General features: G+C 47.0%; 1 protein-coding gene across 4 annotated transcripts in view; it reads left to right on the plus strand.

Moving 5' to 3' along the window:
* Nucleotides 1-15,219, plus strand: part of FAM162B (family with sequence similarity 162 member B) — a 232,564-nt gene that overhangs the window by 106,520 nt on the left and 110,825 nt on the right. The window lies entirely within an intron of this gene.

Genomic DNA, 15,219 nt, shown 5'->3' on the forward strand with positions numbered 1-15,219 from the left:
CCACAAGGACACTCAGATCGAGTGACGACATCCGCCTGGAACTGAAAGCCTACAACAAAAGAAAACTCAGTGGATCTTCTTTCTCTCACCTCGCACCAAAAACCTGCAAGACTTGCCAAAGGACATACGTAACACAACAAATCACCTATTATTCAGGAAACTCCTCAAATCCTGGCTCTTCACTGCATAACTAGAAGAACGCCCACAAGGGCATACACACAGTTGAAACACTGATGAATAAAGCGACTGATCCCGGATCCCACTAAACATTCATCTACAAACAGAATCTAAGGAAGACAGTCTACAACATGCCAAGCTTACCAACTGAGAGATAGCTATGACAGGACGAAACAAAAGATTGAATACACAACGAGACCAGGACAAAAGGACATGGACAACCACCAACAGCACCCTGACCGGAATCATACTCTTGCATCTACAGAACCGCAGACAGAAATAGATAGCAAGGGATTAGGGAACTGCTAATATACAGCACCAACACTAGAAGGGGGGACTAGACACACCCCGTCGCACTACACTAAACCCACATACAACAGAGCCGGAACGCACCATGCCATCAGTCACAGCAATAAGATGGACAAGAACGGAAAGTGGCAATAAGCTTACCTACAGGAACACCAGTTTAAACAGAACAAGTCCTGCAATGACCTAGGATACATAACCTACTAACCCATTCTCAAACCTCTGCATACTTAACTCACCCGAAAATCCACACAACCATCTCTTGCCCAGCAAACGGCACGTACTTCACCACACTGCAACAACTACTAGTAAACAACACATAATCCGCACCAACAGCACACAAGATCTCGCTTCGGTCCGATACTCACATCAAAGCTCAGCGCACAGGGAAAACCGAACTGAAGCCGCCAACAGCACACCACTTCTCTCACTTTCCTACTCCTACTCCTCTGACTAACCTACCCCGCCTGCTTCTTGTTTTACAGATCCGTCCTGAGTGCCTGGGGACCAATTCCTTTGGTGACGGTGCACGGTATAAATACCTATAACATTTAACAGATTGAATGCACATTACTCCTACGTGGAATCAGACGCTCTTTCATCGTGGGGATTTTTATTTTTCCTACTTGTCCTTTCAATTTGTCTTCCTGCACCGGTTCCACAGTCAGCTTCTTTTCATATGCCTATGCCGGACCGTAAGATGGTTGCCTCGTGTACCTCCTGCGGGCGTCACTATGTAGCAGTGGATCCTCACAGTCTTTGCCTTGAGTGCCAGGGCCCAGACCATCGTTGGCACACGTGCTTCTATTGCGACTTCCTCTCAGTCTGCGCACTCTAACATAGGCTCGTCAAGTCTTTCACAGCTTGCCTCTGGTACACCTACAGAGCTTTATCGAAGAGAAGAGAAGCTGTCCGGGGACTCCTGCTCGGGGTCATCCGGTGTTGGGAGGAGTTGCACCGGCTGTAGCGTTACCGGGCTCTAATCTTTATACCAGAGTTTCTTCTGAGGTACCCCTTCTTGGGGCTAAGCGTACCAGGGTCACTTCAGAGGTACCCCCGCCAGAGGCTAAATGTACCAGAGTCAATACTGAGGTTCCCCAGCAGGGGCTAAAAGGACCAGGGCTATTCACAAAGTTCCTCGGCCAAGGGCTAAAAGGTACTGGCGTAACTCCTGAGGTTCCCCTGAAAGGGGGTAAAAGAAGCACCAGCGATGGGCGAGGTTCCTCAGTCCGAGGTTAAAGGGAACAGAGTTCTGTCCAAGGTTCCCCTCATAGGAGCTAAACATAGTACCGGCCTAGCTGAGGGAGCGAAAAAGTCTGACAATCGTCCAGAGTCTTCAATTACCGGCTGTGAGAAACCAAGGGTTGTCTCGCCTGCTAGTACCCGGGGATCTCTCTCTCAGGTGGCCAGGGCACAGCCATCACCTTTGGATCCAGACCCTGGAGTTGGACCAGTGCTGGAGGATCACATGGGCGAGGGGCCTTCGAGAGTGGGGGTGAGTCAGCCTATGGTGAGACGCGGTATTCCCCCCTTTCCCATACACCTAACCCATCCTATTTCATAGGATTCCCTGATGTCCCAACTCCCCCCCCTTTTACACTCAAACACTGGGCCGAGGAAGAGGGCGACTAATAGTAACAATGCTAACTTTTATACATCACATTGGACATGTCCCGCTAATTGGGTCAGGCAAAGTCAGGCACTTGATTCTTAAGTGCATACATCTGATACCAGTTAGCTCTCTTTGCACGGATAAAAGGCGGAACATAGAGACACACTGTGAGCAAGGTGGAACACAAGTAAAAGCAGAACTTCCAGGCGAAGGCGAACCTACTGGAGCAGAGCAACTGACTGAGGGACGAGAGCCACAGATAGAGAACCTCAGGAGTTCCCTGCAGGAGGTTGTTGCCTCCAAAAGGCCACGAAAGATATGTGGAGAAGGCCAAATCCCAAACAAGAAGGCTGCATTGTGTTCCAAGGATGCCAGCGACCCCCCAGGGTGAACAGCAGAGTTGGGGATGCGAGGCCAAGCCTGTGGTACTAACTGTGACTCGCAAATTGTAAGAAAGTAAAAGACAAGAAAGAAACGCACACAGCCAGTGAGTGTTCAAGCGACGTGAGAGACTGGTGTGTTCTAAAGAAAGATTGAAGTGGCAACATTATATTGCAAAATTGAAGGCTGCACGTGTGGGGATGAGACACGAAGAAAGGCAGATGACCTGTGAATAAACTTTGAAATAACAATAGCTGTAAAGTCAGCGATACTGAGTAACAGAGTGATCCGGTGAAAGGAAGTAGCCCACTCGAAATTCTCAGTGAAAGGTGAAAAAGTTGTGAAGAGAAAGTGAATAAACTGCAAAAGCAAGGTGATTGAAATTAACCCCGAAAAGGGGAACGTAAAAAGCTGAACGTTGAACTTTGGGGCAAAATACAGTGAACTACCCACACCAGAAAGCACTGGGGTAAATAGCACAGGAGTATGAGTTGAAAGCTGGAAAGTCTAAGTGGTCTTACGGAGATATGTCGCAAAAGCCACACACATTCGAAAGTCTTCTACATCAGGTATCGCTCTGAGCCCGACTGAGGGAGACCAGAAGTATAATACGTTAGGGGAAGGGAACCTCTCAAAGATATGAGTTAAGTTTGGGGAAGGGTACCCTGCAGGTGTTGTGAACATTTTGTTGTGAAAGGTCCGAGCCTGACAGGGGGACTGACGTGAACTTTTGCTTTAAGAGGTCTGAGCCAGAAAGAGGGGGACCGCTGCGAGCTTTTTGTTAACCTGTGTTTGTTGAAATTGGAAAGTAAGACTTTACCGTGGAAGGCCAGGCGGGCCTCGATCCATGTTTTGAACTGCCTTTTTGTTGAGAGCCTGAGCCAGACTGTGTTGTCTTGTCTACAGGGACCACCTTACTCCGGGCTATCCAACGTGCGGAGGAGAACTGACCCAGCCTCATTTATTCTTTTGAACACTGACTTTGGTTTACATAAATATATTCCTTTCACACTTTTTGTACTAGATATAGGGCAGGCGTTGATCCCTCTTCCGATAACAGTATCGCTTCCACCAACATCATCTCTTTTGCACTATGTGGATGGGGGATCCGTTGTGGCAGCCAGTTTCAATGGACTCGTGGAGGTACAGTCTGCAGGACCGCCCGATACCTACACCACAGCATAAGCCGTCTTCAGAAGAGGCGTTCTTCAGTCACTTCCAAAATCCTGATGCACTCTGATCACAATAAATGTTACTTCAGGGACCTGTTCAGGGACATTTTACCTAAGTCTCTGGCGCCTCAGACCCCTAGGGAGAGACCTCCTCCACTGCCTCCTCTGAATCCAGTGGAAGTGCCTCCTCCTCCGCTGTCCTCTGCAAGAGGCGAAAGATCCGGAGCCTGCACGCTGTTCAGCACCTGGTGATGATCTTACCAAAATGGGACGGGTCAGAGGCCTATGAGGATAGCGAGGTTCCGCCCTCGTCCATCAGACTGTTTCATGATAGGGTGTTGGATTTTATGTTTTTTTAGCCATCCCGTTTCCTAATCCTCCAACTCCGCAGCAGGGGGTTTTATTGGGTGCCCTTACGGTAAAGTCGTAGGAGGGTTCGGGCCTTTTCCTACAAAAGGACATTTTGGCAGACGGGCCATCACATGAACTAGAGGATTGACACCGGTATAAGCTTCAGGCATCTGAGGAGATTCCTTTGGCTACATGTCCGCTTCCTTCTTCCACTGTAGTGGCTGCAGCGACTCTCCAGTGCAAATCTTCTTCTTCTTCCTCCTCTGAGGACAAAGTTCTAGAAGGGGTAGATAAGAAAGTCTTTGCTAACGCGGGACTTCAGCTATGCCAGGCAAGTACAGAGGCAGTCCTAGCTGCAGCTAATCTAAAGTTATGGAGAGAGTTGTCTGAATTTGAGCAATTCCTTCCTCAGGACAAACTTGAGGGTTTCAAGAACGGCTTGTCAGACGCCAGAGATTTAACCCAAGATTTGCTGGAAGCTGCTGCGCATCATATTGATACCTCTGCACGTGGCCTCATGATTGGCGTTGATATATTTAAGTGTGACTTCATGCAACCAAGTTTTCAAAGGAGGTTCAGGAGAAGGTCCTGGACCTCCGCTTTGAGGGCAAGGAGCTCTTCCACAGTTCCACTGACGAGCTGGTGAAGACTAAGGCTAGCACCTTACTTACAAAGTATCTTTTTATAAAGTAAAAGTATTAAAAACGTAATTAAATATACACCACTAAAAGCCCATCAAACAGACTATAACATATTTTAATAATTTGTATAATACAAAATATTCCCCATAATTAAAAAATGTATACAAATAATTAATGTATTAAACACTTCCAATTTAATAATAAAATAATCAGCACATATGCTTTACTTCAAAACGTAAACCTCTAAATAAAAAACAATATATACATAAACATTTCTATTATATAGTTTACATTTTTAAAAATAACCGAGGTACATGAAAAAATTACAAAAATATAATTCAATAACAACATAAAATACAACACCAAGTTAACATAAAACATACACTTAGCAAGAAAAAATCAATTACAATATACAAAGTCCCCTGTTCCTCAGGAGCTCACCGGTACCCTCTTGCGCCCTGTGTGGGCGAGCGAGCGCCACTGCTATCCAGGTATGCCTGATGGGATTAAAGAAATATTGATTGAATCGCGTATGCAATTACTGATCATGATGATGCACTTGCAAGCCCTGCTGTGCCACTGCAATTTCACATTGATTTACCATATATGAATGATACCACTCTAATTGTAAGTCTAGAAGGGCTTTACACATTGAATTTGGAGCATTTTCCATCTTCACAAATGGCTGCCGGCATTGCAAGGTCTGCAGCATGCCTTCCATATCTGCCCAACAGCTTGCCTCCACGCTGTGTGGATTGGCCAACAGAAAAGCTCATTGCACCCGACCTATGAAGCTGGCAGCAAAGATGGCCCCTCACAAAGGCCAATCACTAAGGCCTTTATCCACCACGGTCTGGCCCTTTCAGGCCTTGGAAGACCCCAGATCATGCTTCCCAATAAGGTATGTTTCATTATGTCCTACTAGATCTACAGTCAATCTAGCAATGGCCAGGATATTGTCGCGTCACGGTGCAATCACCCCTTCCACCTTCCTATCCTCCTGCACCTCCAATCCTGCCCCCGGTACGAAGTACTTATCCGCCAACAACCTAATTGGGCCCCATCCAGTACTTGACAGGCATCCTCTTCCCTTTTGCTTTCTGAAGCTGAGCCCTGACGACGCTGCAAAACCCATCCTTCCCCTCTCTGGCAGCAGTGCCCGTCGGACCTTACCTCGAACATCCCTGCCAGTGTACAGCTGTACACCGTGCACATCCCGATGTATGCTGAGGCCCTGCATGTGCTCTGCAAGGCCCCTGCACCTTTCTGCATGCACCCTTGCACCCGCTGCACAAGTAGGCATTGCAGGGGTTCTGCAAGGCTCCTGCACCTTTCCGCACGCACCCTTGCACCCTGCTGCACCATGAGGCCTTGCACAGGCTCTGCAAGGCCCCGTGCCTTTCCCGCACTGACCTTTGCTCCCCACTGCATTGCAAGGCCTTGCACAGGCTTTGCAAGGCTCCAGCGCCATTCCGTGCTCTTCGCCCACCAGCAGCCTCATATCATTACCCTGCCAACCTCTCTACATAAGTCGCTGAGTATGCGACTGTGCACAAGTCTCCTTGCTACAGAGCCTGACCTACGGGCTAGCACAACCATGGGCCTTGCAGCTATAATTGTGGACGTTTGATTCACACAACACCTTCTGACTCACCAGCTCCCGACAACAGTTCTCCCAGCCCCATGGAGGCTGACCCAAAGCTAACCAACACTCTGCTCGCAAATCTGATGCTCCACCCTGAGAATCATTCTCTATTGCACACACCTCTACCTAGTCGCATACCCTGCCACAGGGCTAACACATGTGTCCTGTTGCCTTACCTCACTAGGGCCACGCCACCTAACTTCCTCACACAGGAAAACCTGAGCACCCTGAGCAAATTTGTTGGATGCATTACATCACCCACCACAACTCCTAGAGGATCCGAAGATCACAAAAATTCAGTCACATTACTAGCCCTCTCCATCCCTACTCATAATTCTCCCCTTACTGCACAGAGCTGTATTGCATCCCCCTCTCCTACCCACACGCTTGTCAAATGCTGCAATCTGCCAATGAAACCTATGCTCATGCCACTCAAGGGAGCCCTTGTCCACGTAAGATCCATTATGGCCCACCCCTTAGATATTGCTGACCTAATTCTATCCAAAACCCCCAATCTACTAGCCATAACTGAAACATGGCTGTCTGCTGCCTCGGGTCCATCCTTATCCTTGGCATTACCTCCTAATTACACTCTTTTATGCAAAGACAGATTAGATTCCTGTGGAGGCAGGGTCGCACTCATGGCCAGAGACTCACTTCCTCTCATAGAAACCAGTAACCTGGCCTTACCTTCTGGAGAACTCCTAACAGCTAAACTCAGTGTCTCGCATACCAGCACGGTATATATTCACATTGTTTACAGTGCTCTGGGCCCACTCCTCTCCTTTGAAGAGGATATCCTGCACCATCTCTCCCTATCCAAACCAACCTCTAAAACCATCGTACTAGGTGATTTCAATCTAGACTACAATGATGAGGCAGATATAAATACCCTGTCAATAGGTAGCTCCCTAAAAGCACTTGGATGCACACAAAGCGGTAAGCGGTTCTAAGTTATTTCGCCGCAGTATTTTTCATCGCATGTTTTTTCATCACTTTTGTTTTTTTCGAAAAACTCATCGTTTTATTTATTTATTTATTTTGGGGGGGTTACCCCACCCAAGCCCCCGTTTTTTTTATTCCCTTACACCCACAACCATATATTTAATTTTTTAACCCCCCCCCCCAAAATAAAGTGTTTTTTTTCGAAATAAAAACGGCGATGAAAAAACACGCAATGAAAAATACCGCTGTGAAATGCATGTATACCCACAAAGCACCCTAAGCCCCAAATACACTCAAGGCCATACCTTGACATCACCTCTAATCGTCAATGCCCATGGACTGATCATAACATCATTTTATTCAACATGCCAGTGTCTACCTGCCTGCCAACGGTGGCTGCTCCTCTGCACCCCCTCGCTATGCGGAGCACTCACAACATTACTAAATCCAGTATTCTACCTTTGTCGCACAAGATCCTGGTCTCTCAGCCATCTACTGACCCGACCACCCTGGTCGACTTGTACAACCTAAACCTCACTCAGCCAATCGACACAGTGGCACCCCTTGCACTGCAAAAAGCCAAAGCTGCCGCCCATCTCAATACTTGGTTCTCTGCAGACCTTAAAACACAGTGAAGAGGAATATCACATTATTTTGGCGGCGGAAGCAAGGGGAACCCTGGAGAGCCTGCGATCGGGAACAGAGGGAATGGCTCGGTATGGGTCATGGGCTTCCATGAACCATCCCTTCCATGAGGCTTCTCAGTGTCTCATCAACGGAGTAAAGTCTTCCGTGCCAAGGAGGGGCCACCCACAGGGCTCCAGGAAATAAAAAACGCTTTAATACCCCATGAGGACTGGATAGAGGATGGACACTTTCATAATCAGGACTTTCCCTTGATCCTTTCCTTTCCTAGTCCGCCAAAAGGGAGTGGACCCTACACTCGTAAGAAAGGGTTTGTACGTACAAGATAAGCCCAGAAGGTGAGGGGGCGGAGGTAATCCGGGAGGGGCAAAAGTAAGAGCAAGAGTAACCTAACGATGCTTGCTCCCAACCTTGGTCCTTGAGAAGTAATGTTTGTTCGGAGAAGTTAGATTTTTAGTGATGGTGTGTAGTAATGGTCATTTAGCATAAATGTATTACCTTGTTATGTAATTGCTCGATGAGGGGCTCCTGAAGTATGGCCCTTCTTATGTTAAGGGTGTCTCAATCAGGAGAAGAAGTGTCGAAGATGGCACTGTATCTGGTTGGGGCAGGGTGGGTTGGGGATGGGGAAGGAAATTCACTTCTAGGTTTAGAGGGCAGTAACAGCAACACACGCTTGGGGGAGACAACACAGGTTGGTACTGATAGAAATTTGGGGCATCACACACCCGTATACAAGATCACCATGCGAATTAGCCAACCGACTGAGGCAAAAGTGAACCAACATGGCCATGCACATGGGGCCAGTTGAAGGGATAAAGATTGGGTCCCTGAATGTCAAAGGCCTGAACTAGCTGCACAAACGCTCCATGCTGATAAGGTTAAACTCTCTGGAGTAAACACATTTCTTCCTGATTCATGGAATTATTTGTGCCGAAAACAGGGATTTGTGCACCATTCTGCCCGCAAATCCCCCTTTGTCAAACAGGGATTTGCGGGCCGAATGGCGTACAAATCCCTGTTTTTGGCGCAAATAATTCCATGAATCAGGTTCATTGTTTGTACAAGAAACGAAGTTCAAAAGAGGAGAAGAATTCCGGGTAGGCCGGAGGGAACTGGGAGAGGCACTGTGGGCATCAAGTCAACAAAAGAAAGGTGGGGTGGGCATTATAGATAGGAATCCTTAGGTCTCCAAGTAGAGCAGATCCATACAAATGAGGAGGGAAGATATATCGTTGTCAATGGAAAGATAAGATCATGTGCGGTAACTCTTTGCTCAACATATGCACCCAATCAGAACCAGATGTCCTTCAGTAGGGACCTGTTTTCTTTTTTTAGACACCTGGAAGACCGGCCAGTTTATATACGGAGGGGACTTTAATGTTACATCGGACCCTGCTATCGACTGGGACTACATCAGGCAGAGAGCGACCCCCCGAATGTGGCTGAGCAGCAAAAGATTTCCCGATCTCTTGAGAGCTTATTACCTGATCGATACATGAAGGGAGATGCACCCGCAGACAAGGGATTTCACCTTTTACTCCCTGACCTACTTAATATACTTGCGAAACAATTATATTCTAGGGGAGGCCACAAGCCAATATACCATCCTTGCGGCTGCCATTGAGATTGTGGGTTGGTCAGATCACGGGATGTGCCTAATAGAAATCGACCTAGGCCACCCCGCAGACAGATCGCAGGTGGATGGGTGGGTGGGGAGGGATGAGCGGGCCGTGCCCTTTTCGTTCTTAAAATTACCAGTTGTTTGATAGCCTCCAGGAGCACATTTCACAAATTGAAAATCTTTTTGACAGTCTTATTTTACTAAATGTTTCTTAGGCCTTGGAATGTCTCAACAATGTATGTGACCACGGATGAAGTTGTCCCCACATGTTATTTTGTTGTATTAATAATGGTAACGAAATGCAAACTCAATATAATACTATTATTTTAAAAAAAGGACCTACAAATCCAGCACTTTCTGGAATCTCACAACTTCCTCGGTCTCCGCCAATCTGGCTTTCATCCAGGCCATGGCACTGAATCGGCATTGTTGGACTTAAAAAATCAACTGAATGAGATAAAGGATGCCGGTATGTCAGCCCTCCGCCTTCTACTAGACCTATCGGCAGCCTCTGACCTTGTAGAGCATCACATGTTGTGCCAACACCCCGATTCAGCAACGCACTTCTCTCCTGAAGCACTCTTCTGGATTGCCTCTTTCCTATCGGATAGATCTATGAGAGTGTTCTCACCCAACGCTGCAACCCTGCCAGCCCCTGTCGCATACGGCATCCCGCAGGGGTCTTGTACCTCCCCCACCCTCCACAACATCTTTACCAAACCCCTACACTGTCAGAGCTTTCACCACAAAGCCATGAGGGTTAATCTCCCGTACAGACAATTTTTAAGAATCAGGAGGAATTGCTGCATGAGAAGAAGAGAGCAGCCAACATGAGATATGCCTGCAAAAACAGACCCGACCAGAGAACAACAGAACTGTCTGTCACCACGTTCAGTCCTCTTTGCAGTATAATAAGGCAATATATCTGGAAAAACTGGCACTTGGTATGCACAGCAGGTTTCAATATTGAAAAGTCTTTATTTGCTTTTAAGAGAAGCAAGAACATTGTACTAGCTCAACCTGAGTTAATTAGCAACAAGACCAGTGTAGGAACATTATGGGGGCTCCGCCAGTGATAGGACATTTCAAATGTGGCAATTGTTCTGTCTGTGCGCTCACCATGATTGTTTAACCTTCTCGATATAGGGAAACGAAAAGAGAGATCTGACAATGAATATGTACTGGTCATGTGTGAGAAGTCAGGTCCAAGACAAACCATTAGTCTATAATTGTATTCTCAAACGACATACTGCGGAGGAAGTTTCCTGGTTTGTTATCCTCCAAGTCAGACAGGCAAAGGAGTGGCAATGGAGACTTAATGTTGTTAAAAGCAGAACGACGAATCAATCGGTTCGACGCGGTCAGCAAACTTTTAAACATCTGTATAGAATGGCGTTCACTTACCATATAAGGTTCCAATATAAGATGCGTCAGATGTGAAATGTCTTCCTTGAGAGTGGAGGATGATGGTTTTCTGGGAAGATGCCTGCGACGTTGCCTATGGTGAGAATGTATTGTACGCTTCCACTTTTTGACAGCACAATAGTGAGGGACTGAGGTGTTTAAGAATTCACCTTTCAGGTTATATCAAATGCGGGCACTGAGAACCTGGCCCGTGTTTGTCGTTTCGTCCGAGCAAAACAAAGGGGCGGTGTAGTTGTCCACTGTAACATAATCACGTTCACGTTACACTCCGAGGTTTTGTCAGGATGTTGACAAGATTCATTAAATGGAGTAAGTCAGCCATCCGCTGGACCATGTGGAGATGGCAGCATTGGACAACGTTTTAATGGTAAGTAGTGGTGACATGCTTGAGTAAGTCAAAAGGAGTAAACACTTGACCATGCTGTGCACGATAGTCGGGAGAGTATCTTCTGATCCCAATGTTGAAGGATTAAGTGCAATTATCTATCCGGTGTCATCTTAGTGACTTTGGCGGCATTGCGAACATGGTGATAAAATAGTACTGCATGGTTACGATGTTTAGGCAACAAATGGGATGTTTGTTTAGTAACGTTTCCACTTAGAAAGGGACTGAGGTGCACATGATTTGTTATGAGACCACTGACACATGATAGGATAGGTATATAATTAATGATATATATACAGCAAGGTTGACGATTAAGAGGTTTTAAGTGAGTGCAGTTCTGCTTCATTAGAAATGAGGGTGATAGAAGAGCTCTGAGATGTGCTTTAGTGTTTAACGTGTGTATATTTTATTCTAGGCGAACAAGAGTGGAAGATTTGAGATATGTGGTAACGGGTAAGAAGGCAGGTGAATTGGTTGTAATCGCAATGGGTTATTTGGTGTTTATAATTGGCTTCTGGTGTCATGGCTTCATCATGTGTTCGTCCTGATGAAGGCTAAACATATAATTAAGGGACGTGAACGCTGATCCCGCTAAGATGTCTGAAACACAGTTGTGTCGACATTTTATTACTGTTAGAGAGAATCTAGTTGATGTGTGTAGTAGGAAATTAAGACCACCACAGCTGTGCCTGGTAGTAATTTTTAAGGCATCTTTGTGTCTGCAGAGACAAATCTGTTTGCATATTTATAAAAAGTGAAGGATTCAACAACAGACAGTTGGATGGTGTAATCTCATGATATGTCTAACCTTTATTTTACAAATTAACTGACAGTAATTGTGAACTGTTCGGAACATATCAAGTAACTTTAACACTAATCCCCATCACAAAAGCAATTTGATTTAAATTGGTTTTGATTATTACGCAAAGGACGCTTAGGACAGTCCATGCAGTGCTTTGAAGGAGGAAGAGGAGGGGCTGAGCTTTCCATGCCTTCTCGGCTTTCGTCTTGCACTGAAACCCCCTCTTGCGGCAAAGCCGTGGTGAAGGACGGCTAAAGACGGTCCCTGCAGTGCTTTGAAGGAGGAAGAGGACGGGCTGAGCTTTCCACGCCTGCTTGGCGCTCGATTTGTACTAAAACCCCCTCTCACAGCAAAGCTGCGTTGAAGGACGGCTAAGGACAGTCCCTGCAGTGATTTGAATGAGGAAGAGGAGGGGCTGAGCTTTCCACTCTGCTCTGCGTTAATTATGCACTAAAACCCCCTTGCGGCGAAGGACGGCTAAGGACAGTCGCTGCAGTCCTTGCAGGACTGCGAACTGTGGGGGAGAGAAGCAGAGAAGTGGTGCATTTACCTGACGAAAGAAGCAAGGTAATTTTCCCCTCGCTAACAATGTCTAGCCAATAAATATATTAACTCCTGCGGGCTTCCTAGTGTGGAGGTGCGCGTTACTTTACTCCTTATTTTCATGTTTCCATGGTGGCTGTGATTGTGGCTACTGTTGTCGGTACTATTGTACCCCTGCTGTACCCGCCACCCCCACTTGTTCTCAGCGGGGGGCTGCGCAGAGCCAGTGCAGAGTATGAATCCTTCGAGGCCGTTGATACCCAGGGTGTGAGCGTTGCTCTCTCAAGGCTCGCCTGTTTCCTGCTGCCTGTTGTTAGGAGTGTTTGTCGGCTGGCAGATGGCAAGAACTGGTTTGGCTCATCCCGGTGAGTCCTGTGCTCTGTCCCCTCGGAGGGCCTGACGGGTTGACTTTTTGGGATTGAGCTGACTTTGGCCTTGGCTGAACTTGTGGTTTGTGGCTTGTAGTCGTTGTGGGTTTTGGTCGTTGTGAGTTTTGCTGCAGGTGCAAGTGGCAGTGAATGGTTATGCTCCCAGTCTAATATCTCTGTGGTTTTAGTCACTGCTTCAAGTGGGAGCCATTACTGAAGTGCACCAACTCCTGGTGGACGGGGATACGGACTAAGGCAGCCCCGGGAGCCATTTGGGTATTCCCCCAACGGCACACCCATTTTACAACTGGCTTTTATTACTGACCTTTGATGAATTTCTTTTACTTTTTTGGATTTGTAAACCCATCCTCACCATTTAATGAATTTTGGAGACATTGGCCCTCATTACGAGTCTGGCGGTAGCCGTGCCGATAAAACCGGCAGGCTGCCGCTGGACCCGTAGTGAATTACCGGCGCTGGACTTGCCGGATTTATCGGGGCATTACAACCCTGGTGGTCCGGTAAATCCAGCGCTGGCAAATCTGTGGACTCCACAGGAATGGGGACCGCGGAAACACTGGCACCATGTTGTGATTGTGCCGGTGTTTCCGTGCATCGCTGCGGCCGGGTGCCGTTCCGCCCTCCAGGTCAAACCTGGCAGGCGGTACGGCACCCGCCTGCAATACTCGTAGTTTGCCTGTCTGGAAAACGGTGCCGGTACGGTTTTACCTGCACCGTTAATACCGGACCGGCAAACCTGTAATGAGGGGCACTGTTTTATTAGGCGGTTTTAGTAGGTCCTAGGTATTTCAGATATCCTTATAACAGAGGGCGTGCTACTTCCCACTTGAATTACAAAATACTCCCCACCTCTATTCAAAAAATACTCCTACTCCACGACCTACTCCATGCCCACTGGGTGGGCACCTGACTGACCTGCAGGGCTCCACATTGAGCGGAAAAGGGATGGTGGTGGGAGAGATTACATTGAAATACAACTCACCTCTGGGACCCTGATTGAGGGGCTCTTGAATCTTGAACAGAGTTCCCTCCCTCCGAAGCACCTAGAAATAACATTATCCTTCTTACGTCATAGGCGTAACCCTAGTAGGCCACCAGTAAATGGAACCAGGGGACAAAATCTTCCACCTGGGGTTGAAAGGACAAATCTATTAAGAAGGGCTACTTCGATGGCGGAACAAAGTTTGTACCCCTTGATAACAGAACTACCCCCAATAACAAACAATGTTGTGCCATGGACCAAGTAAGTGGATCAACAGGATCCCTGGTGTATGCATTGGTGGATTCTCTGCTTCCATTGTGGAAAGTATCTACAAGTATAGCACTCTGCACTTTCCCCATCATAATGTTTCGGTCCTGGGTGATATGGAATGACTGGGCGCACACCCCATCCCGGTGGTACCTATATCCCCCCTCACTTGATATTCAGTTTGTGGAGGGAACATTTGGTCCCTGGGTGGCAGGGTGGCAGAAACCTTACATCATGAACTTCAGGGTCCCAAGCAGGATGGAGATTGATCATAATCCTCTTCTTCTTGAGATGTTACCAAACTTTCTGGGTTTACCGGGGGATAAATTGGTGTCACCTACAGTTGAGGTGTTCATCACTGGTTAAACTAAGCAATTTTTTACGCGGAATCGGGCGGATTTAGAAACCACCATTCCACTGATTTATGACTCCATTCTTCCGGACTGTGTTACCTTCTTTAGGGATCCTGATGAGGGGGTCATGGATATCATACACATGCATAGCGAATTGATGAGGTGGGGGGGTTATTTTCAAAATCTGTAAAAGCCATAGGGAAACAAGCCCAATGCCATACATCTGGACACTGCACTTGTGAATCTAAATTCAGTATTAATGGATGCAATTTCCAACAAGCCAAATTACAAAATTATAATAGGAGATTTTAATTTCTCGTTGTTTTTTTGATAAGACATTTTATTGGTTTTCACAACACATAAACAAAACAAAACAATACAGGCACACTGCCGATAAAGGTCTCGGAATGTCTCCCCCCAATTATACACAGAAGTTTGAAGCTGAGTTTGCTTGTCCCAACACAGGGGTCACCTCTCTCTTCCCTGTCCAGAGAGCACCATGGGGTTCCCGGTTTACCTCAACTTGTCTTGATGTCCATTTGTCTAATGTCAGCTTTCTGTGGGCGTCTTCCCA

Source organism: Ambystoma mexicanum, chromosome 4p (genome assembly GCF_040938575.1).
Source record: "Ambystoma mexicanum isolate Mex_15411 chromosome 4p, UKY_AmexF1_1, whole genome shotgun sequence".
Lineage (NCBI taxonomy): Eukaryota > Metazoa > Chordata > Amphibia > Caudata > Ambystomatidae > Ambystoma > Ambystoma mexicanum.